The sequence below is a fragment of the Echinops telfairi genome, unplaced genomic scaffold (genome assembly GCF_000313985.2).
Source record: "Echinops telfairi isolate 266 unplaced genomic scaffold, ASM31398v2 ScPeMD7_7400;HRSCAF=8409, whole genome shotgun sequence".
Lineage (NCBI taxonomy): Eukaryota > Metazoa > Chordata > Mammalia > Afrosoricida > Tenrecidae > Echinops > Echinops telfairi.
The window spans coordinates 21,067,059-21,094,189 of NW_022111300.1; the positions used below are offsets into that span (position 1 = coordinate 21,067,059).

A 27,131-nucleotide genomic window follows, 5' to 3' on the forward strand; every position below is an offset into this window, starting at 1 on the left:
CATTTTCTTACTTCTTGTCCCAGTGGTATTGACCTCTCATTTTCCCCAACTTCCCCTTTAGTGTCCCCCAAACCAAACCAGACTCCCGCCCATCAAGCCGATGCACATTCACAGTGACCCTGGAGGACAAGGTTGAACTGCCCCTAAGTTGAAAGCCACGCCTTCACTAAATTTGGAAGCCTTGTCTTTTTCCCAGGTTCGGCTGGTGGTTGGAAACTGTGGCCATTGCCTTCACCAACCCCACATGTCACCAATACACTACCCAAGTAGTGATTATTGCACTTACTGTCTTCATAGATCCTGGCTTCCCTATCCCCGCCCCCCCCCCCAAAAAAAAAGATATTTGAAACAAGGACAAAGAGCAGGGAGGAGGAGGACTCCTTAACAATGATCCTATAAAACAGTGAAAGACCTCAAATCTAAGAAAAAGCAAATGAATTACAGAGTAATGTGACAATATTGTTTCATTCCTTGATTTTAAAAATCGTATTGGCTTACTTCATAATATATATTTCATTTTAGGCATTAAAAACGTTTTCACAAGAAGCGTTGCCCTTGGCTTCATTAGACTTCACCAAAGGTTTATGACCAAACAAACCCACTGCTTTGGAACGGATTGCCACTTCAATCAGCCCCGTAGAATGGAGCAGAACTGCCTCATAGAGTTTCCACAGCTGTAAATCTTTCTGCGATCAGACTGCCTCCTCAGTGTGCTACTGTTGACTAGTGGGTTTTAACCATGACCTTGCTGAAGGCCTTTGAGATCCTGCTGATCTTTGAAGCACTGCACCACGAAGACTCCTCACCAAAGGACAGACGTATGAAAATATTCAGGTTTACAGCGTATGAAGGCCAGAGGAACTTCCAAAACTTGCCCCAAGGTAACCTTAAACCTTAAACAAAAAAATATCTCCCGAATACTTCTTAGAACTGAAAACAGGTAGTTTTAATAGTAAACAACGTCTACCTGGAATATTATGCGCTTTAAAGATCTACTCTTAGGGGATCAAACTGACGGCTACAACTGGAAGGATTAGATAGGGACCTTCCCACTGCTGTAGAGTGTGAGTCTTGGTGACCCTACAGGATAGAGTAGGATTGTTCTTTAAGCTTTCCAACACTGTAAAAAAATTTTAATTGTTTTATTGGGGGCTCTTACAACTCTTATCACAATCCATACATATATCCAGTGTGTCAAGCACATCTGTACCTACGTTGCCATCATCCTTTTCAAAACATTTTCTTTCTACTTGAGCCCTCGGTGTCACCTCTTCATTCCCCCATCTCTCCCTCCCCCATGAACTCTTAATAATTTATAATTGTTTTTTCATATCTTCACCTATTTTTCTGTTGTCTGCCCCGCTGGGAGGGGGCCATACAAATGGATCATTGTGACTGGTTCTTACTTATTCTCCCCACCCCCTCCCTTACCCTCCTAGTATGGCTACTCCCCTTATTTGTCCTGAGAGTTTATCTGTCCTGGATTCCCTGTGTTGTGAGCTCTTATCTGTACAAGTGAACATACTTGTCTAGCCAGATTTGTAAGGTAGAATTGGTGTCATAATAGTGGGCAAGGGGAGGAAGCATAAAAAACTAGAGGAAAGTTGTGTGTTTCATGGGTGCTATACCGCACCCTGACTGTCTCTTCCTTGTGACCCTTTGGCGGGGGATGTCCCATTGACTACTGATGGGCTTTGGGTCACCACCCTTCCCTCCCTCTCATTCACATCGATATGACTTTGTTTTGTTTTGGGTCTTTGATGCCTGATCCCTGATCCCCTCCACACCTTGTGATCACACAGACTGGTGTGCTTTTTCCATGTAGGCTTATTTGCTTCCCTGCTAGATGGCCGCTTGTTTAACTGCAAGCCTTTATAAGACCCCAGGCGCTATATCTTTTGATAGCCAGACACCATCAGCTTTCTTCACCACATTTGCTTATGCACCCATTTTGTCTTTAGTGACCTTGTCAGGTAAATTTTTAAGGGAATGAAAAGCTCATCTTTCTCCCAAGGAGCAGCTGGGGATATTCAAACAGTTGTCTTTGCTGTTAACTGCCGAACTTGAAAACCTCTCTGTCACCCGGCATCCAAGATGCAAACTTTAGGGGCGAATGAATTTATATTAATGGGTGAAGAACAACTCAACAAAAGGAAGGTGAGATGAGGATAATTGCATAACTCAAAGAGTGTAAGCAATGTTACTAATTATCCATACTGAAACGACTTGGTATGTATTTTTGTTGTGTGTAGTCTCAGCACCAATAAAATAAAATAAACTCTTCACAAACAAACAGGACTTCACATCCACAGAGGGAGACACAAATTTAGGATCCTTTAAGAAGTATACATGTACTCATGGAGTCTAAGATAAAGATACCACAATCATAATAATTGGGAAATGACTTTTCAAGGTGGGACCAGACATGTCAAATGACTGTAGAATGTCGAGACAGATCTGAGGAAGACCAGGAAAATGAAGCTTACAATACTGCTGGCTTTATCGGATGAATTTCTAAGCAATACTCCTTGTGCCGATTCTAGTCTTTCAGTAGCTTGGGTTGAAAAAAAGAAACTAAAAAGAATGACTGTGACTGTCTCCTTCATTTCTACAGGCAGTCCATCTAAAACCAATCCTGGCTACTGGATCTTCAAAATAACTTCAAGTTCTGATCAGTTTCCCCATTTCTCTCATGGGTACCGAGCCCCATGCCACCACCATGGCATCCCTAAGCTCCTTGAGGAAAGTATCCAACTCTCAAGACATTGGAGGACTGTGCGGCCGAGGAACAAGACTGAAAATGCCGCTCACAAACATCTAGAGAGGGAGCCCACGGATAATGCATCCCTGGGACTATAAGGGGACATGGGAATTAAAGGGTTCTGAGCATGTTGGAGTAAAAATATACTTCAAAATAAGTGCCTGCCTGCAGCTGCCAGGAATGCAAATGTTTTTAATTGTAAGAAGTCAGCAGTCTCTCAGCTACCACACCCTGTGAGAGAAGACAGTACATATTGGTGACTTCTCATGCAGGTAGAGTTCTCCCAGTTGGGTTTGTTTGGGGGATAGAGACACCAAGATGAAATATTCATCTGAATATTTCTAACTCTTATTGCGTGTAACCTCAGGTCACTCCTCTGAGCTGTTGTTTCCTCACCTGCAAAATGGGGGAAATAAGTCCCACTTTGTGGGATTTGTGTGATGATTAAATGAAGTCAGATAGCAAAGCAGTCCCTAGCAAATGCCAATAGTTAATGCATTTGGCTGCTAACCAGAAGTTGGAGATTTGAGTCTACCCAGAAGCACCTTGGAATAAAGATATGATAAACCACTTCCAAAAAATTAGCCTATGAAAATGAAATGGATCACAGTTCTCTCTGACATCAACGGTTTCACCATAAGTGGAAGCAACTTGCAAGCAACTGTTTTTATTTTTAATGTACACAACACACTAAGTACAACATAAAAAGAGCTTAAAGCAAACAAAAAATCCTTCTTACAGTCTGCCCTGAGAATGTGGTGAAGTGAGATTACCCTCTTCTACTCATAGGCTTCGTAGCTCCCAGCAAATGATTGGGTGGGACCAGGGAAATAGTATGTGTGACACTCAAATAGAGAGAACTGACCAGTTTTGCCATTCCACTTGTTATATACAGAAAGTGCCACTTCAGAAGGAGGAAATGGGACTCTCAAGGTTATCAAGAAAGAAGCATCAGGAGCGAAGTGTGACTGAGATCCCTGCATGGAGAGGGGGCGCAGGAGCTGCAGGTGACAGACAGAACCCAGGAAAGCTGCGTGCCTTCAGGCTGGCTTGCAAAGTGTCGTTTCCTTTGGGCATCCTTGAGTCAAAATGGAGTCCAGGGTTGTGACAAGGAGCTTTGCAACATTTGCTCCAACACAGCAGAGGTTAAGGGACCACATGGCTAGGCAGCCAAGGACCAGAGAGAGACAGACATGACAGACGTGTCTGTGGGTGTGACTGAGAACATGCACTGTGGTCAAAGGAACTGTATTTTTTTAACATTTTGAAGCCTGTTTGTTTCTCCAATACATCCCATAATCCTGATTATTGTCTGTGAGTTCTGTGTTGGAAATGGATTATCAAAGCCAGCAGGAAAATAAAGGGCCCTTTAAGGGACAGCTGGTGGTTGGTATCAGAAGTAAAGAAGGCTGAAGGTAAAGGGATATTTAACTTTATCTCATAAGAATCATCCATGGACAGATATTGGAGCTGGATTCTACCTCTCCCTTCTGTGGCTGTAGGAAATCAGGCATGGCCTCCACACCATTCTTTAGTAAGTTAAGATCCTAATGCCTGTCTCAGAAACTTAGCCCAAACCAACTGCTGTGGACTCAAGTTAGAACCCGAGAGACCTCTGGACAGCCTAGAACTGCCCATGGTGGTTCCGAGACCGTAGCCTTTTGTCCAAACAAAAATCAAATAAAACCACTAGATAGTTCCATTGTAATTACATCAAATAAATTAATCTTAACAGTATAAATTTGTAATAAATATTGAACTAGTTTCTATAAACATTTTCTAGGTAGTCTACTTTTCTCATAGGATTATAAATGAATCCAAATATTTCAATCTCTTCTAATGATCTTTGACAGCTTTCACTTTCTTTTGGAATCCAGAGAACAATTATGGGGAAAATTACTAAATCTAAAGCTTCACCTAATGATCACTTTTAATAAATACAGTAAGTATTTTCTGAAAAACTTGAAAATTTTGAAAAATTATTAATAGATGCTAAGTTGGAAAACCTGTAGTCACCTGATAGCCCAAAGACACGAGTCCTTTACTTAGTGGTTGTGATAGGCTGGGTTGACTAGAGAAACAAATCCAGTGAAACTCATATATGTGTAAGAAAGAGATTTATATCAAGAAGTAATTATATACCAAGAAAACATCCTAGCCTGGTCCACCTTAAGTCCATACGCCCAGTACTAGTCCTTAAGTTACTCTTTAGACTCATGCAGCCACATGTAATGATGCAGAATGCAGAAAGATCCCAGGCTGGTGGGTGCAAAGTTGTGTGGATCCAGTAGTGGTGGAAGCATCGCAGGGCTCTGGGAGCAAACAGGGTTGGCTAGCAAAAAGGTGAAAGGAGAGAGAGAAGGTGAGGTCCTCGGGGCTCTCCTTCTAAGAAGGCTACACCTACCAAGAGGCACCATTAGGCTGTGACCTGATTGATAGGTTGAATACCACTCCTACACTTTTATGGATCTTCAAGTTGAAACAAAATTATGTAACAATCACAATGGTTATACAGTCATACTTTCTCAACTCAATTATTAAAAGAAGGTAATGAAATGAATATATTCATCTTACTGAAGCCATCAAATTGGTTACAAGCTTTGGAATTTGCATATGCACATTAAAAAATATATAGTCATACAAAAAGTATTGTGACATATGATAGACATCATTTAGACTTTCTAGCTCTAATTATGAGATTAAGAAATTCTGTTTATGCCCAATCTCCCCAATGTTTACAAGTGATTTTCCAATGTCAAATAATGCACATTTCAAATATTCAGTTGGTTGAAAATATTCATTAAAACTTTGAGTCTTAAACATCTAAATGCTTAATAGTCTCCTCTTTTGATTCAACATTTGGTACACACAGCACTATTATCAGTAGAATTGAGTGTAATTATGATATGCTTTTTATTAATAGAGTGCTAACATATTATTTCTGGTCTGCTTCTGTGGTTAGGCGCTCTAGAGTTGGTTTCAACACTTCGACCGTATGCACAACGGAAGACAACAAAGCCCACTTGTGAGCCATTCTCACAATGGTTCTCGTTGACTCCACTGCTGTAGCCGCTGCGTCAATCTGTCCATCAAGGGCCTTCTGCTATCACCCTGGCCTACAAGGATCCCTGGTAGCAAAGTGGTTTACACTTTGGGCTGAGATCTGCCAGGTCAGGAGTTTGAAACCCCCAGTTGCTCTGCTGGAGAAAGATGGGCTTTCTATTCCCCTAATTGGACTGAGGAGAGTGAGTTTGTTTGTTTGATTCACCACAGGGGTGGGTTTCTCCTGATAGCATATCCAAAACATACGAGGTTTGCCTTTCAACATTTGTTTAGTCTCCTGGAGGTCCATGGTGACTTTTTCACTGTCCTTCACCAATACCCTAATTCAGTTAACGAATTAAACCTGTAGCCCTACATGATGGGTTTTAGTTTCTATTTCCCCTCCTACACCAATTTTTTGGTGTAGGAAAGAAAAATAAAAAGCCAACTGGGCTACAGGCTTCAATATTTCAATGAAATAATGGCTTAGTATCATAAAGGTGCTAATCAAATAGCACACAGCATTGTGTTTCCTTTCTGGCCTTATCACACTGAAGTTTACCTTCAAAAAAGTGTGCCATCAATAATTGAGGTTGTCATAATATATTAAAACGCCTCTTGTGGTTTGAGAGTGGCATTTATAATTGCATGGTGTGAACTTTATTACTTTCCCTAAGAAGATGGTACCTTTCAAATTTACCTTCAGAAGTGACTGCTGGGGACCTAAGAGTAACTGACTCAATCCAATGTGCTATATTTGTAAGTCTCAGGAAAAGAGATTTTAGTATTTTGCTTGAAAATGTAAGGCCTTTTCCCATACCTTTGATAAAATACAGCTACCCATAATCAATAATTCAGAAGCTCTGATCATTTATGCAGAAGAGTGGAGTGGCATGTGGATTAGAACTGCAGGCCTTTTGATTAGCAGCCAAACACTTTAATCATTGAGATATCATTTAGCCTCTCTTAAAAATAGTTTCTTCATCTGTCGACTGGGGATTATATCAGGCCCTATCTGCAAGGATTTTTGTGCAGGTTAAGTGAAATAAAATGTCTTCATAGATTTCTCCCACATAGAAAGTTCCAGTGTTTGTATAAAACAAAACACCTCCATGCCACGGAATTGATTAGGACTCATGGTGACCCTACAGGATCAGGTAGGACTGCCCCTGAGTATGTAAGCGCTTAGTTAATCAGGCATAGCTAAATTGAGGATGGCACGAATATGACAGGAGTTTGATTAACAATAAAAATAAACAGCATAAGCACATACTCTTTAAACATCAAGTTATATTGACAAGTATAAACTGAGAAAAAGGAACAACCAAAAATAACTATTTAAATAGTTATTCATAATATCTATGCAATTTTACTTTCTGACATGGTAGAATGTTTCTGGGTTTACATTATTACAGAACAACATTATAATTAATTTATGCTTTTAAATATTAAATTATTGCAAAGCAACATTATGACCAAAAAGAAATATGAAAGGTTAAAGTTGTCAGGATTTCATTTCACTTTGACCCACAATGAACAACATGGAAACAACAATGGCATATTGCATTGGGTAAATCTGATGCAAATATCACGTAAAGGAGTTAAAAATCAAAGATGTCACTTGGATGACTGAAGTACACCTCCCCCAAACCATGGTATTTAAATCATCTTATCCATCTATGTAAGCTCATTCATGGCCATTGCACTGATCTCAACCAGTAGTGATCCTACAGGGCAGGGTCTAACATGCTCTGATGGGGTCTGAGACAGTGAGTAGAAAGCCTTATCTTTCTTCCTCAGAGCATCTGGTGGTTTTGAACTGCTGATCTTGTGCTCAGTAGCTCAACTTCTAACCATTGTGCCAATAGGGCTCCTGAAGTGCAAACTAGACAACAACAAATCAAGAGGACTGAATAATTGATCCCCTCGGGGTATGCTCTTGATGAAGAACATTGAACATACCATGACTTCCAGAAGAATGCACGGACCACTCATGAAAGACGTGTACACTAAGGTCCCTTAGAAGGGAGGATAGTAAGACTTCATTGCACATCAGGTCTCGTATAGCATAGGTTCAGCAGAAAGATGAAGGCCCTCAAGGAGATGAACGGACGGTGTCTGCTAAGTAAAATAGAGTGTCATTTTCAAAGAAAAAGACCAGCAAAGAGATAGGTAGGCACAGTGGCTGAACAACTGAGTCAGACACATTCACAGTGTTGAGGATGGTGGAGGGTTGGGATGTGTTTTGTTCTGTTGTACATTTTAGAAGCAACTCGAAGGCACTTGGCAGCAACCAAATGTCCTAGAGCTTTTCTGCATCCCCTCCAGAGTTTTCCTCGAGTTTGCATGCTGAATTGCAACCTTGGCAAGTCGAAATGAACACACCTTGTTCCAAAAAGCAGTTGACTTACCGGTGTGCCCCATTCCCTGGCAAGCTTGTCGAGAGGACACCATCACTTTATTTATTTTTGATCTTTAAACAGCATCTTTTATTTTATCATAAGAGGGACGTTCATGGGAGCCGGATTAAGATGAAGCCGACTAAAGGAATTTCATCTCTTAATCTTTTAAGTGATGACCTGCAGTGTGGGAATTTAAATGTTGCTGTCTTTGAAGCATTCAACTCACTGGACCCAAAAAATGAAGGATGAAAAAATAAAGGCCAACCTGGAAGAGAGGCCCTTTCTTTTCCTCCTTGTGAGTATAGATGTAGATTGGAAATTGCTCTTAGTAGTATTTGAAATTCTTCCCAAAAAAGGATTAAACAAGTCTAACTCATCAACAGAAAAGAACCTAGATTCAGGAGGGGTGGATTAAAGGGCTGTTTCCTGCACGGGTTGTCTCCTCAGTCACTCAGAGAAGCGGTAGGAATATGTGGGTGCAGACCAAGGCCAGGCTTGATCTCCGATGTTGTGGAACAGGACTGCCCATCAAGGGGCAGTGCCCTGAGCTCCTCCATGCCACCTGGACAGAGCCCAGGGAGAGTGACCTCCCGGGAGTATCCATGTGTGCTAGTCTGGGTACTTTAGAGAAACAAATCCACAGAAACTTGTGTATAAGAGAGTTTTATATAAAGCTTAAGTGCACATCAAGAAAACATCCCTACCTAGTGCTGCCCAAACCCACAAGTCCAACATTAACCTATTAACCCATATGTCCAACACCAATCCACAAAGTCCTCCTCCATCTCACAAAACACAGGCCATGATGCCAACTGCAGGAGGAAAGGTGAGTCATTGAATGTGTAAGCATCTCAGCACTGGCAGGGGTCTCCAAATGGCTGCTCTAGTACCCAAGACTGCATCTGGGTAGGTCCATGTGGCTTCTCCTCAGGGATGTCTTGCAGGAAGTCAGCCTTGCCAGCTGAAGCAGGGAACTGCTTAGGCAGCTGCACCCTGGTGCAACCATCAGAAAGCAAGAGACCCAAGAACTAGAAAGGCGAGGACCACTGAGCCATTTATCCCTCTGCCCTTCAATTAACCCCACATGTGTTTATAGGCCAGGTTGGCACAATGAACTAACTACCTCACCATGTCAGGAGCATCACTTTGTTAAAGCATTTATCTGCTGATGAACATAAACTTTCTAGAGAAAAGTGACAATTAGCATAGCCTCTGTTAAATACTTAGGTCATTTAATCTCTGCAGAAGGCATTTCTATTGACATGAAGAGAAGATAAATGATAGCAGCCTTCCTTTTACCTGAGCAATTAATGGAATACTTAGGTCTCCATGTCTATTTATTGTGAAGCTTGTCTTCCTAACAGTTCTTTTTATGTCTCAACAATTTAAGATTTTTAATAAAGTATTTAAAAATCTCTAAGGTTGACAAATACCATTAAATAAACAACCAAGCGAGAGTGGTGTGGAAGGGAGAGTAGGAGGATGCCTGTGAATATACAAGGAATGGACAGAAGATATTTCCGTATGTATATGTGTGTTCGCTGCAAGTAGATCCATGAATGTGTTGGAGTATACAGAGGGGTCACAGTTTTTGACACTGCTTAGACTAATCAAACACCTGCAAGGTTGAGTTCCTGTGTGTGGCCAGGGCATCAGGTCCCTAACCTCGAGGGACACTAAGGTTCATTGGTGTAACATCATTTACAGAGACAGCTCTACATCCTACTTTGGTGAGTATGCATGTATGTGCGAAGGTTGGTCTTTACCTGCACCTAAGAAAGAAGAGTAAAGAAAATTGAAAGACACGAGACCAATTAGTCCCTCCATACATACATTGGTCACCACAACCCTGAGATCAGAAAACACAAGATAGTGCCCAGCTCCACTACCAACTTTTCTTCAAAGGACCCTACAGGAGACTGGACAGGATGGAATCAGGATGTGGGACAGAACTCAAAACCAGAAAAGAGAACTGGTCGGTTAGAGACTGGTGGGACTGTGGCCCTTAGTCACCCATCAGACCTGAAACTGAACTCGCCTATTTGAAGAATCAACCGTTTAAGCCCAGAGGGCACCATTTATGCAAAGACAGACTTAGAGGGTGAGGAAAGCTTGTGAGACAAAATGAGTTAGCTCAGGCAGGCAAAATTGAACCACAGAAAAAGGCAGACAAGTACCCAGATGCAAACGCTAAATTATGGTTAGGACTTAATGCTAAATTTATTCTTCCCAAACGCTTGCATGTCTATATGAGGAGCGTTGCTGTGAGAATACTCACCTAGAAGGAGAGAAAATTATTGAAAGTTCAGAGAAATACTGTTGGGGCGATTTTTCAAAGTCAGCTGAGCATATGGCCTCTAACTGCTCCTTACTACAACCCTGGAAAACATCTGAAGCCATTACCCGAGCAATACCATTTCCTTCTGGACCTGTGCTTGAAAGGCAGTTAGCTTTTACCCGGTGTCTACCTTTAAACGATTATAAATACATCTTAGTAGTGATTTGTAGCCTGTACACAGGGCAGTGGCTTTTCCCTCCCGATGTGCCACTGCTATTTTTCTAGCAAAGAGGCTCCAAAAAGAGAAAGAAAGAAAGAAAGAAAGAAATCTACTAAGAGGAAACTGAGAATTCTTTGCAGTGACTGGAGGACTCATTTTTACCAGACAGATTATTCAAGAATTCTGTCAACCTCCCTCATGCACCAGAGACTGAATTACCATGACCACCCTCAGTCTTCTGGGCAAATGGCATCATAAAACCCCAAGGCATTAAGCCTCTCAAGCCTTAAGCTTGTCTGGGACTAAAGTCCCCCCTTTAGTCCTTTTAAATTTAAGAATTACTCGTAAATTTACACCTCAGAAGATCTTTGTTGGAAGGCCTATGATCCTTCCCTAAAGTGTCTCTACTGGACTTAGTTGAAATAGTGTCAATCTCTAATACAATGCTCTAGACATATTTTTCACCTATTAAAGAGACATTTCAAGAGCAAATTGGCATTTTAGAAGGTTCCCCTCCTTTGTGTCATATATCCCCAGGAGATTTTGCTTATTGGAAATTTTAATCAAATAAAACACTCTTTAGGTCTTCTCCCTGGGAAGCGTATGTAGTGATCTTAACTCACCCGTGTTCAGTGATTGCAAAATGATTTAACCTTTAATTTTTCACAGTTAAAGAAAACAGAAACTCCTACCTGGGAACAAATCAAATGAAAGTTTGAAACTCTTGTTTAACTACCCTCCCATTTAGAAGCCGATGGCTTCCAAAACACAGAGGAGATCCCAGCTGCACAGAACAAGATTATATGCCAACTGCGGAAATGTTGAACTCTTGTTTCTTAATTGCTGATCTTTCAATAGCGTAGACTGTCTTTACACGCCTGTGGGATTATTTATTAGTAGCTTTGGTAATCACTGAATGCCTTTATCCCTACCCCTAATCCAATAAGATACACCTTTTGTTTTTCCTTGTGCCAGAAATTGAAAGTGTTGCCCTCAGCTTAATATTTACAGTCTTCAAAATTATTTTTTATTTTACTAACTTTGGTTCATCTCCCAGTAACTTACTAAAAGGAGAATGTGTTTCATACTGATTATTTTTCACTTTATTATAGTATTTCATTAATCTTTCTCCATCAGGAAAATCTTAATAAGTATTATTTTTGTATCATAACCATCGCTGATGCTTGGGTAAAAGTGCTTTCATTATTAGTAATAGCCAATGTCGGTAATTTGACTAAATGCTAAGCATGTAAACATTCCCCTCAGTCCACATGAGAAAATATTGATTCTTTTGCTGTATTGTTGATTTTGGAAAACCATTTAAATGGGCCCTTTATGTTAAATTTTGCTTATCTCCAGAATTATCCACCTATCCACTGGGTTTTTGATTCATGCCTGCACAGACCCTGATGGATGTACTTACTATTGATTCTGCACGAAAAACTATTTTTGTTAGCAATATTCAATATTATTCCTCCTTAATAATTGGTATTTTATAATTAATCTTAAAAGCCTCCAGTTTGTGTCCAACTATGGAATCACTTAGAGTTTGAAGCACTACCTAGTTTTGACGGCAGACTGGTTTGAAAGAGCTAAGGAATCCATTCCATTTCCCACTCCAAACAGGGCTCACCTGTTATGTGCTTCACCTGCCCGTGTCATTTAGGTGGATGATCAGTTCATTGAAGAGAAAGGTGCAGTGATCTACCCAATAGTTGGCTGTTGCTTCCTTTTGATGGTTGCAATATCCGAAGCCAACATGCCCCAGAAAGCCTTGATGTGCCTGGGAATATTCATTTTTATAACAACAGCTTACTCTAACCAATATCCCTAAGAAAAGAGAATTTGTCCCCTCACATAATCCCATCTCTGTTGGATCTAGGTGGGGCTGGTCATTTTTCCCCCAGCATTCATTTCCATGTATTGCATGTGATCATTAGAAAAATCTATTGGCAATCCGTTTGAGAGTCAGTCCAAAATTGCTGATAAGGTTGCTCATAGAATGGCAACTCAATAGAAACCCTTAGCATTCCCTGCTAACATTGTTTTAAATAATAAAATAACTCTCGGTTTCCTCCTCGAGCAATTAGGAGAGATCTGGGCAATTACCAATACTTCTTGCTGTTCGTGGATGAACACCTCTGGAAAAGTGGAATCAACCCTTGGAAAACAACGCTATAGGTCTCCTGCTTGGTTGCCTGCAATTATCCTCATGGTTGTACCTTCCTTTGATACTTGTAGCTTTTACATCAAAATCTTAGATTTAGAATACACTCTCGTCTACTAACCTGCCTACTTCTTAAAATCATTGCACCCGTTATTCTAGTCTTTGCCAAAATATATTATGCACAGCGTATACCCTTTCCACAGTCAACCATGGAAACCTCTAGCATCCGCAACGCATCAGGTATTGATTGAGGAGAGGCGGCGCTTGTGAAGAGGAGCCCAGTTGGCCCAGTGGATTATACACTGGGCTGTTAACTGCAAGGTAAGAGTTTGAACTCACCAGCCACTCAATAGGAGAAAGAGGAGATTTTCTGCTCTCGTAAGATTTACAGCGTTGGAAACCCACAGGCGCCCTTCTTCTCCGCCCTTGAGAGTTGTTGTGAGTTGGAATCCAGTTGGTGGAAGGAAGTGAGTGATTTGAATCTTGCTAAGGAGAATAAACTTTAGTCGGGGATTCGGCTTTCCGGAATGCCAAACTGATTCCCAATTGTGGTCCTATTTGCAACATCTTCCCCCAAAACAATTAACTCCACCTGAAGATGAGGCCGGAAGCTATCACAAGGTAGCATTGTATGGCTCCTGACAATCTCTAAGCACAGAGCTGGGTCTGTGGTTTTAAAGGCTCAAATAGAACAGCCATCACCCAAATACTTTATCCTTACAGGAAATTAGTAACGCCTTTGTGGGCAATCTGTGCTCCCAAGAAGTGCTTGATCCCAAAATTCATAAGGGCACCTCAAATCAGAGACACCTGGCATAACCAAAATGGCTGGCCCTGATTTAAATCACACTCCTTTTAAAATCAAGCTGTAGCTTTACCTAAAATCAGCTTCTTATCAACATTTAACTGCTTGCAACCCCAAATGAGTAAAAGTCAAGATTTTAGCATTATTTATTTTAAAATATTTGTTGACAGTGTTTGCATGGTTTGATCCAGGAAGAATACCTTGGTCAATATGTCTCAGGAAGGTAGGAAATAAAAATGACAATTTTAAGAAGAGCTGTAGTTTAACAAACCTCTTGTCATTTTTTGTCATGTGCTCCTTTGTTTCTGTGAACATGTAGCTTTTCGTTACAATAAAAACCCAATGTTTACTGAGTAGGAGCCTGCTCAGTAAAGCCCATGGAAGAACTCATTAGATATAAGACTTGGCTAAGAAAAGGACTTATGCTTATGCCTAATTTTCTTTAAGTTCTTAAAATCAAACCCAGTTTCCTGGTAGTGAGATGCCCATATATAGACCAGCTGGATTCACCCTGGTAATCAACGCAGACAGAGAGCTGAGCTAAGGCAGCCTGTCCCAGGCTCCAATAGCCCTCACAGTCAAAGTACATTTTTCCTACCTCACTTGTCTCTTTTCTCCCACCAGAATCCTCCGTCTCTTTCTTCGAGAGGCTGAGCTTATTTAATGAAGCATACAGACCATTTTTAAATACAAGGTGACAACAGCCAACACTGGAATTCTGTTCACCATGTGCCAGACAATTTTCCAAGCATTGAACAGATGGTGCTGTATCTCAAACCACAGAGAAACCCTAGAGAGTAGGTGTCAGTATCATACCGATTTTACACACTGGGAACCTGAGGCACAGGATGGGTAATGACTTGCACTAACTAACTAATAAGTGTGGGCTCACTGATAGGCTCTAGAGTTTATGTGCATTGCCGTTACCCTATTTAAATAGAAACAGAACAAGAGTCACTGTCCAGTTGAGTCTGACTTGCGGTAACCCTGTGTGTACCAGAGTAGAACTGTGGCCCACAGGGTCAGCTCCAGATGGCTGACTTTTCTGAAGTAGAGTCCTAGCCTTTTCTTCTGAAGTACTTCTCCAAGTCAACTTGAACCTCCAAACTTTTGGTTAGCAATAGAGCCCATTAATCATATGTGCCACCCAGGAAACATGGTCTTATACCCTTTCCCCCCAAAAGTAAGACATCCCCCGAAAATAAGACCTACTTACAGTTTTGCCTCTCACTGAAATATAAGGCATCTCCCCAAAAATAAGTCCCCCAGAAGCTACCATAACTCTGGACTCTGGACCGCAGCAGCGGACACCATCATGCAGCTCACTGCTGGCCACAGCGCACCCAGAGCAGACAGGGAGTGCGAGGTCTCTTTTAATAAAACAATAAACAATAAGTGTGTACCATATTCTTCTTCATGGAAAAATAAGACATCCCCTGAAAATAAGACCTAGTGCTTGGAGCAAAAATTAATATGACACTGTCTTATTTTCGGAGAAACAGGGTAGTTCTAATCAACTGAAAGACAGAACTAGATAAGATAGCTGATAGATGCCCATGTATAGATACTAATTTCGTAAGCATCCAATTTCCAATAAGTATATTGGGAAAATTCCAATAAGTATATTGCTGGGTTATTTCAATGATTGTAGATAAGTCACTGTATTGACAAAAATTCTGAAATACCTATGTGAATGATTACTATTAGAGGAAAGGTGAAGCTTATTGTTTGGCTGTGGTGGGAGTAGATCATCCTGATGTGATTTTATATTTGGAGTTGATAGAATATTTAGATTAGTACAGAACAAAATAATGATTTATGTTTCATTATCTACCATATATTCTCAAGAATAAGCTGACCCGAATATCAGCCGAGGCACCTAATTTTACCACAAAAACAGCATAAAGATATGTGCCAAACAACTGGCTTATACACGAGTATTTACGGTCCATAGCTGGTTTCATAAATTTTTGACAGTATATTTTTCCCTCTAACCCATAGAAAGAAAGAGTGTGGGAACCTAGAGGAAGTGTGGGGATGCAACAAGAATCTCCTACTAATTAATGTATGCCTTACCAGGCTATGATCTTGCTTGGAAATCTCTATTATTTTGGTACTCAGATATATGTTTTCATAGTATAGTTTAAAAGTCAATTTATTTATATAGTACCCTTTGCTCTCATACTTCATTTGTACCTAAATCTGTGATATAATTCAGTCTAGAAGTGTCTATCTGAAATCAGGAATTCATTTTTTGTCTACTCGTTGTAACAAATCTAGAAAAGTTCACATGTGCGCTAATTACATTCATTAGCTTCACCCAAGAAGAATTTAACCAACAACAAACCGAAAAAAAGTTACATTTATTTTTTCAACCATATTTTAAAGGGACAAACACTTAGATCTGTGTTTTAAATAATCTTGAAACACATACCCTTGAATAGCTTTGAGAAGTTAATATAATTTAAGCTATTTATTAGAAATTAATAATAAACTTAGTCATTATTTTTTAAGATTCGTATAATTCATTACTCTAATTTCTCTTAGAAGTTTCTGAATTGTATGTAATGAGAACTGACTACTTTGATTGTCTCCAAAAAGACTCCCACAGGTAGTACATAGCTTTATGAAGAAGAAATAAAACAGAGAACTCACCATTGTTATCAGCTCTCTGTTTAGAAAAATTTGAGCAAGAAAAGTCTTTTCTCCATGAAATGTGAGAATATACAAAAATATTCTGTTGATAGAAAATGTCTATTTATTTATTTAGTTTTAGCTCATAAGTATTTGTGTTATTCAGATTTATCCCAGATATTGTCAATTATGGTTTTTTCCTTTCTGCATAAGGACAATACACTTGTGACTAAATGAAATTAGCCATATCAAAATGGTAAAATCTCCTTCTGTAAATATAGAAATTATACTTACCTGTTTGGGAATCAAACTGGAAATACAAATTCCAGGCCCATAACAGCTTCAGATAAATGAAGAGGATGAAAGGTGACAAGCTGGACTAGCCATTTGTAAAGAAATTGCAGCTACCCAATCTGTAAACAAATAGGAATCCATTACTACATAGCTTGAAAGAGACAAATTACCCAGAATTTATGGGAGAGTAATTTGTTTCCTTTAAGTCATGATAATGAATCTCCATTATCCGACACCTTCAGTTTACCCTCAGTCCCCAGAAATTGGAACAATGATTATAGGCGTTGGTGAAAAATAGTTCCCATCGTCTTTCTTTGATTCTCTTACATACTAGGAAATGGAATTCTCTTCAAACTTAGCTTTGCTGAATACAGTATTGTAGAGCAGCATGTATCACATGTTAGTAATATTTCTAAAGATTCTTTTCCTGTTTCTATATGAAAAAGATAAGAAAGTATCTAATAAACCATTTTCAACAGAAATGTGCAAAAATGTTTCCAATATTTTCTTCTGATTTTATTTAGAATTTGAAATATATTTTCTCACCAAAGGCAGTCATTTATTTCCTAAGTAAAACTACAAAAGTCATTACTCCCTAAGGTAGCTAATTATAACTATGTAGATTTATCATATATTTTGATAAATCTATATTTTATATTTTGTAAATCTATATTTAAATCTATAATTTTTCTTTTTAATCACCAGAGTAGCACAGGACGTCTTTTAGACATTGTGGTGGCTGTTGTCAGTGCGTTCTGATCAATTTTGACACTGGGTACAACAGGACATGTCAATCCGTCTGTTGAGAGTCTTTAATAATAATAATAATAATAGTAATACAACTCTCACATCTGTATATGGTGAGCTATGCACGTGGTGTTCAATGTAGCCTTATTTGCAAAGACTAGGAAACCACGGGCTGAATGGAATTCGATAAATACATAATGGCACATTCCAGCAGTGGCGTGCCGGGCTCTCTTGCAGGGAATAAAGTATAGCCACATGCATTAGCATGGACACGTCTGAACAGGTACTGTATCTGATATTTGAAACTACATGAGGCAGTATGTATTGCTAATCAGCATTGATCTGTGTAGTAAAAGTAAAGGTCAGACTACACATCCACTTGAAAATTGTAGTTATCTTTAGAAAGGAAGGGTGATACATCAGCTTGAGATGGGACATGGATATGCAATATCCTCTTTTATTAATCTCCACCCTTCTTGTAGTCCACAAGGTCAAAACTATTTTTATAATCATCCTAAAACGTAAATGTTTTTCAATGGATTGTTGCAAAAACAATGGAAAATGAAACTCTTGGCACCCTAGCACAATCTCAGACAGCGACAGCAAACTGTCCCAATTATCTGAGACATGCATTTGCAGTAAAACGTGCCAGTTGCATGAAAAATCACACTGAAGAAGAAAGCAAGCTATTCCTCGATGACACCTCAGCTCCTGAGTGCTTAGACTTGGACTCTTCTTTGTGACCAAAGGCAAGGTTCCTGGAGAGCAGTTTGATTCTGAAGTCGCAGAGCTGTCTTGGGGAGAAGTACTTGTGTAGTGGTTTGAATTGCAAGTTGAACTACCTGCTTTTACAAGAAACTTCTTTTGATAGGAAAGAACCGATAGCAAGCTGATGAGACTTCATCTGACCAGACCCTTTAGGACATAGTTGATGAGCAGGAATGAAGTGAACCTCTCAACTCTGCAGAAGGCAATTGACCATATTTGTTGTCAACGAGAAATTTTTGCTTTTTAGAGAACATTTGGATTGGGGAAAAGCTCTCTCCCACAGTGAGTGTTTCCATTGGAAGCAGGAGTCCAGGCAGTTCCTTTCAGATCAGCCGCAGCGCTAGGGCCCCATGTTTGGTCCTAGCCAGACAGCTCCAGGAAGACAGTGTCGCCCTGTTCTCCCTGGACAAGCAAGAGGCACACTGTCAACTCCACAAGATACTGTTCCAAAAGGCAGAAGGCCAGTTTATTAATTTAAATAAGAGAGCGCATCAATACTTTTATCCACTAGCCAGGGCAAACGTTTACCTATAAATCAGACATTGAGGAAGTTAATCAGAAAAATCTATTCAGTGAAGGTAAGATACTAGATTATCAAAAATCCTTCTAAACGTTTTTTTAGGTTGTAGGAAAGGCTCTTAATCTCTCACTGAAAGAAACTCTCTTTAGAGATGAAATTCTCAAGTCTCCCAGATGAAGACTCATTTTTCTCTCCTTCTAGAAAAGCAGGTACCACTGATCGACTCTAACGTGGGCGGCACCATGCGTTCCAGGGTAGAGCTGTACTCCACAGGGTGGACGGAGGCTGTCATCCGTCAGAGGTAGACCCCCAGCTCTTTCTTCGGGGTGGATTTCAACCCCCATCCTTGCAGCTACTAGCCAAGGGCTTAACTGTTTCTGACATCCAGGGGCTCTCGAGGGCATACATAGTCAGGACTTGAGTTAGGAAGTTCCAGTGATGTTAAAGTAAAGGATAATTTATATTTATGTAATTTAAATCATGCATTTACATATTCCCATCATATATAAATACGTGATTTAAATTTTATAAATATAAACATTATAACTATTCAACTTCAGATGTAAATATGCATGCACATATTAAGCACATAAAATTAATGTGCAAATAAGTATATATTAATAGCTATTAGTTCTTTAATAAACTATTTTATAAATAGTATAATAATCAGCCAATTAAACAGGGCTCTAGTCCTTGAACCTTGAGTGATTCAAAATGGAAATGTGTCTCATTTTAGATGCATGAAATAGAAGAAATCCCACAAAATGTACATGAGCCCTGGTGACTTTCCTTCAGACACCATCCTTTCATGAGGTGAGGCTTGCAGGTGCCTCAGGCATTTTGTGACCAAAAGGGGAGTCACCCTTTTGAACTCTAATAGGAACCACGGCAGAGCAGACAGACAACAGAAGCAGAACTTAGTGCTATTATTTTAAGGAGATAGATCCGGCCTTACTTAGAGCTAGCTACACCACTGTACAGTTTATGCTCTATAAACCATGCATACTTTTTTCCATTTCATTTGAGTTTCATTTTCTATCATATGCAACCAGATTTCTAAGTGACACAAAACATGGACACGCTTCAGTGTAGAATTAGGTTAACATAAGCATTTAAGAATAAACATGACAGAAAAAATAACTTCTTCATTCTGCCACTATTTATTGAGTGACTGTTTATTCCAGGCAATATCATGCCTTAGCCCTGATGAGGGCCACGCCCACTGCCTGTATCCATTCACTCATAACAACCCTGTAAATCAGCCACGCCCACTGCCTGCACCATTCACTCATAACAACCCTGTAAGTCAGAAAAGAACTACCCCTTCTGGTTTCCAAGACCTCAAATCTTTACGGAAGCAAACAGACTGACCTTTCCCGCACAAAACACATGATGGGTTTGAACCGCGGACCCGAGGTTAGCAACTCAATGCGTAATCCACCACGCGATCAGGGGTCCTGCAAACACACCTGCATGCTCTCTGTTCTCAGAACGGCTTGCTTGCATTTTACCAGGCTAGAGCGATACTTCAATGTAATTACCCACACATTCATTCGCTTTCACTTTGAAAACACCTTGAGGAAGAGGAAAGAAACCCTAGCGTTTGTGAAACGGAAGCGCAGATGTCGAGCTCAAGTAGGGAAGGCTTCCTGGAGGAGATCTTGAGCTGACTTCGAAGGATGAGGCTAGACCATGAGAGGTGCACAATGAGGACACGGAGTCTAGGCATCTATTGCATTTGCCACTGTAATTATTTCCGTCGTGTCTCATCTTTGCTACCCTAGGATGACCCTCTCTGCCCCTGGGACCCCCGACACTGAAGGGGGAGAAGCTGAGAAAGGATGCGTCCTAACCATGGTGATGCCAGTGTCTCTCGGGCAGTCGGAGAGCCGCTGGATAAATTAATTGTTTGCTTTTCTTTATGAAAGCGCTTTTTCTGAAGTTCTTATTTATAAATGAGATAGGACTGTGCGTTTTCACCTAGATATTTACATAAGCGGCAGGCAATTAAGAATTTTTCTTATTTCTTTTTCTTAAACATAGCCGCGTTAACTCTTGTTTTCATCACAGAAGAAATAAGCACATGGTCCGTTTTCCACTTTGAGTTTCATTGCGAATGCTTATCTATTCACACACAGATTTAATTAATTACAAGCTTTTAAAGTTTTCTTAACTAAGATGTCTCAAAAATTTAGAAATATTGCCATTAGCAAGGAAACTATTAGTGTTCGTCTGGGAACTGGGAGCTCTGGCTTTAGTCACTTGAAATCCATAGCTGTCCCCTACGAACTTTTAGTCGGAACTCAACCCACCTTTTCCTGCACAGCCGTCACACAATCAGCAAGGGCTGAGTGTGGAGCCATTTTTTCTCCGATGGAGGATTTCTCCGCCGGCTTTCTTCAGCACTGTCCAGGGGAAGCATAAGCTAGCATGAACTTTTGGAGCAAGATAATTTACATGCATTCTTTTGAAATTTAAAAACATCGATATCTCCTATTATTCAGATAAATGCTTTCATGAGTGCAAAATGTTTTAGTAGATCACAAAATTATTGAAAATAGTTCCTGTGCGCCGAATCTCACCATAACTTATTGAATCCTGGAGTTCATGGTGGGTTTTGTTTGTTTGCTTGTTTGTTTTTGCTGCCGGATTTCCACATCTTTAGGAATAAAGCAGCATGGCTTTTGATTCACAGAAAAGAAGCTGAGATGCAAAAAGTACAGCGCCTGGAGATGAAATCAAGTTGTCATTGTAATGGGCTGTCGAGCGCCTCCAAGGCAGGGTGACCCATTTATCGAACTAAATAACCGTCCTCGACCCTGCCCCATCTCACCTGGTTACCATGCTTGGGCCGATTGTTGAAGCCCGCCGTCCACCATTGAGGGTCTTCCTCATCTTTGTTGTCCCTCTCCTTTAAGCAGGATGTTCTTCTTGCTCCTCACCTTGCAGGGCATGCTGGCTGTACTTCCAAGACTGGTGTTTTCCTGGCAGTTCATGGCTTATTTGATATTCTTCACCAACACCATCATTCAAATGCATGCAAAGGTAGACTTGCCTAACTTTGAAGTTTGCTGTCTGTGTTTTTCCTATTAATTAGTCTTTCCCAAAGACTCAACTACAGATAAGATAGCACATGAATACCTTGAATGAAATATATAACATATTTTTAAAATTAGAAGTATCACCTATGAGATTATTTTTATTTGAGCTCTGTGGCTAGCACTGGGCAGTTAACTACAGGGTTGGCAATTAAAACACACCAGCTGATCCTCAAAAGAAAGATGGAGCTCACTTCCCCTGTAAAGATTTACAGCCTCTGAAACCCACCTGGTCAGTTCTACTCTCTCTGTTGGGTCACTATGAGTCAGAATTGATTAGATGGCAGTGAGTTTGGCTCTCTCTTTCTCTCTGTCTCTCTCTCTGTCTCTGTCTCTCTCTGTCTCTCTGTCTCTCTGTCTCTCTGTCTCTCTCTCTCTCTCTCTCTCTCTCTCTCTCTCTCTCTCTCTCTCTCTCTCTCTCTCTCATGTTTGGTTCTCATAAAACTCATGTCCTAGGAACAAGTCTTTTTCATGATCTTTAATTAGCACATTTGGCACCTGCTATCTATGTGCATACGTTGTACTCAGTGCGGATATTATTGAAAGCTTGGATAAATGGGCTCTGCCATCAATGGATTTACAATCTACAAAAGAAATGAAGACACATGAAGTTATAATCTCACTTAAAATTCCTAACGGATGTTGATTTTCCCTAGGATAAAATCGAAACTCCTTCACAAAACTACATGGTCTGGTCTCACCTGACCTCGTTAGCATTAATTTTTGCTATGTTTGGGTATGAAGCAATCCACTTTTATTTGGGTGACAGTGTTCAATATCTCTAACAAAATACTCAAATGGGATTATTCTGTCTTGGGCAGGAGGCCTTAAAAGCAGCAAATATTGCCCAGGTCTTAAAGTGAGCACCTTCATGAAAAGCACTCACATCTCCTCTGTGAACTGCGGAACTGTCTCAGCCAACTTTGGTATCACCCCTCCAAGCTTGGACAAGAGGGAAGAAGGAAACTCTTTGGAGTGATACCTTCCGATGGTAGAAATTCCCTCTCCCTTCAGGCAAAGTGCAGAACTGTCTGGAAGAGTAGGAGGTCCACCGAACATGAGTTTGGGGGTCGTTGTTCTCAGGCTGTATGTTTCCTTCACCCTCACCCATGCCCTGAAGGATTGGGTGGGGGGCATTTGCTGCCACAGGGGTCTCAGAGAGATCAGCCTTGAGTGGCCCAGAAGAATAGCTTGTGTCACTTGGCCCAAAGCAGTGAAACAAAGAGGGCTGCAACCAACCATGGTGCTAGCAAACATGAAGTGTCCCTTGGGCTGAGTCAACCTTTGGCAAACACAAGCCTAGGGTCAATCTAAAAGGGATTCTTCTCAAGAGATAGCAACTTAGATAATCTATCTATTTTCAGAGGGCCACCAGGAGCCCAGAGGTAAAGTGAGAGTGAAAAATGGTCAGCCGCAGAGTGCTATTGTCCTGGACAGCGGATGCAGTAGAGCGATCTGTGGAGACTGTGAAAATGTGAAAATGTTCCATGAGAGGAACCAGCAACTGCTTATCAACCCACAAAGGAACAGTCAGCCAAGATTGTACCTTTTCCCTTATGGCTTCCTTAGGCTGGGTTCAACCCCGTGAGCTCAGAAGTACTGACCATAAAGGTAGGACAGACCGGGTGGTGTCCAGGTAAGAACAAAGGGGGAGTTCAGTCAGTCTGCTCCCTTCCTCCACTGTGGAATTTTTTTTTCTTCTGAGCTGAGCAAAGGGAGAAAGTTTAAGTTGAATGACTTTAACATTTTACTTGTGATTCCAGAAGAGACATTTAAATTGCTGAGATGAGACTTGTTCTTGGGACTAAAAAGGACAAGAAAAGCTATGGGGCATGTCCAAGATCTTATACAGGAAAGAGCAAGAATGAATTCACTCAGCAAGTTTAATGGGCAATGATGAAAAATGAATAAATTGGTTTATGCGCAATCCTTACCAAGTTTCCTAAAATGGTTAGTCATTTATAAATCATATTTACTAAGCACTATGCTAGTGATCACACATACACAGGCACAATCCTTTCAATCATCTTGAAATATATTTTTCCCATTTTTACAGAAATAGTTAAAGAACTTGCCCAAGGTCATCCAGATATTACTAAAAAGAGGCAAAATTCTTACAGTTGCTGGCCCAGTAATGCACCTTAAACTTAGAGTAATGTACAGTCTCATCATTCTGTTTCAGCTCTGGAATCTTCTTCCACGGCACAGAGGGAATAAGATATGCATCTAAAAATCATGGCACCTGTATTAATCAAAAATACGACGCACCAGGTAGGTTACATTTGAAATTTAATACTCAAACTTCACGAGAAGGTCTTGATTTTATTTTACAAATTTACTCAGAAAGATTGTATAACTGCTTGAGATTATGCATGTGATAAATGAGGAAGCCAGGAGTCAAATGTCAGTCTCTCTGGTTTTAAGGACTGTGCTCATTCCACCACTTCACACTTGTTAAAATACTGATTTTGACAAAAGATGTAGAGAAAGATAGTATTGCCATACCGGTTTAAGTGACAAAGTGCCCACTTCCTGAGATATTTGCATTCCATTTTAAATAATGTTTACAGCTCAAATATTCAAGTTACAGAGGAAAATATTATTACTTACATTTCACTGATAACTGAGACACACAAATTAAATGGTAATGGGCGGAAAATAGATTAGCCATAGAAATGAAATTAGAGCCCAGTTTTCATGCTTATCTTACTTTATACCTTCACTATTATCCATACTAAAGGGTATTATGGTGTGTCTATAGGAAGCGGTACCCATATGGTAAAGTGGCAGAAATAAACTGGAAGGAAAAGATTTCTTCTGAATCACTTCCCACAAGTAATAGGAAAATATTGTTCAGGTGAAGCTCAATTGTTAAACTTATAATCTGAATATGAGAAATTACAGTGAAAAACAACATGCTACCTATTAGTCGTAAGGGAAGAATTAGGGCACAGTTTCTTTACAACGTTTCAGGTACATTAAGTACTTTCACAGCACTTTTGCTAAGCATTTTGTTAAGACAATGCTTTCCTTAACTGGCCACAATAAGATACCAAGATAGAAAGTGCTTAGTGTCAAAATATGTAATTTAGTGCTCAAGGTTATAACAACTACATTATTTCAATGAGAACATTTTAGAACAAAATTTACCACCCACAACTTTACAAAGACAAACTGAGAATTGAATGTGGAAAGCTAGAAATTCTTTCTGTGACTGGTCGTTAGCTATATTTATCTAGCATTCCTATGTTGTTCTACACTATCTATGCTTAAAGCTGAATTATTAATATGAGTCCTGGTTTTTATTCATTTCTCCTCTTCTCTCTTAGAAAATCGGTAAAATATGAATGATGGGGCAGATATTATTCTATCTTCCAGATTTTAAAATAATTTATTTATCCACTGAAACTAATACTCTATATTATAAGGATAAGAATGAAATACACCAGGAGACTATCTCGACTTAAAAGAGCATTGTTCTTCCTTTTAAAAAAAATCATTTTCTTGGGGACTCTTACAGCTCTTATCATAATCCATACATCTATCCATTGTGTCAAGCACATTTGTACATTTGTTGCCATCATCGTTCTCAAAACATGTTCTTTCTACTTGAGCCCTTGGTATCAGCTTCTCATTTTTCCCCTCCTTCCCTGATCCCCCTTCCTCATGAACCCTTGATAATTTAAAAATTATTATTTCGTCTTGTCTTATACTGACCGGTGTCTCCCTTTACCCACTTTTCTGTTGTCCGTCTCCCAGGGAGGGTGTTATATGTAGATCCTTGTGATTGGTCCCCCCTTTCTACCCCACCTTCCCCTTCCCCTTATGGTATTGCTACTCTAATTATTGGTCCTGAGGGGTTTATCTGGATTCCCTGTGTTTCCAGCTCCTATCTGTACCAGTGTACATCTGCTGGACTAGCCTGATACCTGATCCCATCAATACACACACAGGCTGGTGTGCTTCTTCCAAATGGGCTTTGTTGCTTCTCAGATAGATGACCGCTTATTTATCTTCAAGCCTTTAAGACTCCAGACACTATATCTTTTGATAGCTGGGCACCATCATCTTTCGTCATCACATTTGCTGATGCACCCATTTGCCTTCAGCGGTCATGTCAGGAAGGTGAGCATCATGGAATGCCAGTTTAATAGAACAAAGTGTTCTTGCATTGAGGGTGTACTTGAGTAGAGGTCCAATGTCCATCTGCTACCTTAATACTAAACCTATAAATAAATGCACATAGATCTATTTCCCCATCATATATAAATATTTTTACATATGTACAGGTCGGTATTTAGACTTCTATAAATGTCCTTTGCCTCCTACTTCTTTCCTCTATTTCCTTTTACTTTCCTCTTGCTCCGCTATGATGTTCATCCTTCATTTGGGTTTCAGTAATTCCTTTCAGTTACTTTGCCCTTCATCAAGCCGTACCAGGCCTTCTACACCCTCCTCACCATTGATTTTTGGATCAGTTGTTGTTCCCTTGTTCCTGGGTTTGTTAACACCCACATCCTTTCCCCCACCTCCCCTTCTACTTTGTCCCCCCAGAACCGTTGGTCCTGTTGTTTTCTCCTCCAGATTGTTTATCCCACCTATCTTATGTAGATAGACCTGCAGAGATAATAACATGCACAACAAACAAGGCATAGCAAAACAAAACAACAACAACAATAAAAATGACACAAAAAAGGAAAGCCTGTAAATAATTCAAGGTCTGTTTCTTGTCCTTTAGGGGTGTTTTCTGGTCGAGTCTGAGGGGGTGCCATGCCTGGGCCCCAAAGTCTATCTTTGATATTCCCTGGGGACTTAGTTGCTCTGCTCCCCTTGCTGTTCTGTTGCATGCCCTTAGTGTTTTGCCTCGGTGTGGTGGGGTCAGATCGGGTGCAATTCCTGCACTGTGTCTCCAGTGTTGTCTCCCGTAGGGCTGTGGGTCAGTGAGGGATGTTGTCTCCTGGTGGGGCCAGCCCTGTGGCCCTCTCTGTGCATTGGCTGCTCTGAGCAGCGATATCACCCTCAAGGCCTCATGGGCCAGTATGGAAGAGCATCATTCTTAAGAAATACAATACAACATTTTCATAGGAGGTCAGTGGTTGAATGAGGTTCACTCTTCTCATCACTTTTACTCATTATTCTAGTTGAGTTACTGGCCAGTTTAACAAAGCAAGAAAAACAGTTAAAGTTATTACACATTGGAAAGGAAGAAGCGAGGTTGCTCTTATCTTCAGCAATGTTATTATTATAACCTAAAATACCCATTGGAAGTTAGGTGGAACAACAAAGATGAATCTTGTCAATTTTTATTTGCTTGCATTTAGTTAGTTATCAAGAAGTAAATTGAAAGTACCATACATGTTTTAAGATTTAAACTATCATAGGTCAGATGCAAAAA

At 40.1% G+C, this 27,131-nt stretch overlaps 1 protein-coding gene and 1 pseudogene across 1 annotated transcript in view; one reads left to right on the plus strand and one right to left on the minus strand.

Moving 5' to 3' along the window:
• LOC101663508 (tubulin alpha chain-like) overlaps positions 1 to 27,131 on the plus strand; it is a 147,182-nt gene that overhangs the window by 8,126 nt on the left and 111,925 nt on the right.
• On the minus strand, positions 8,623 to 8,814 carry LOC115871669 (annotated as a pseudogene).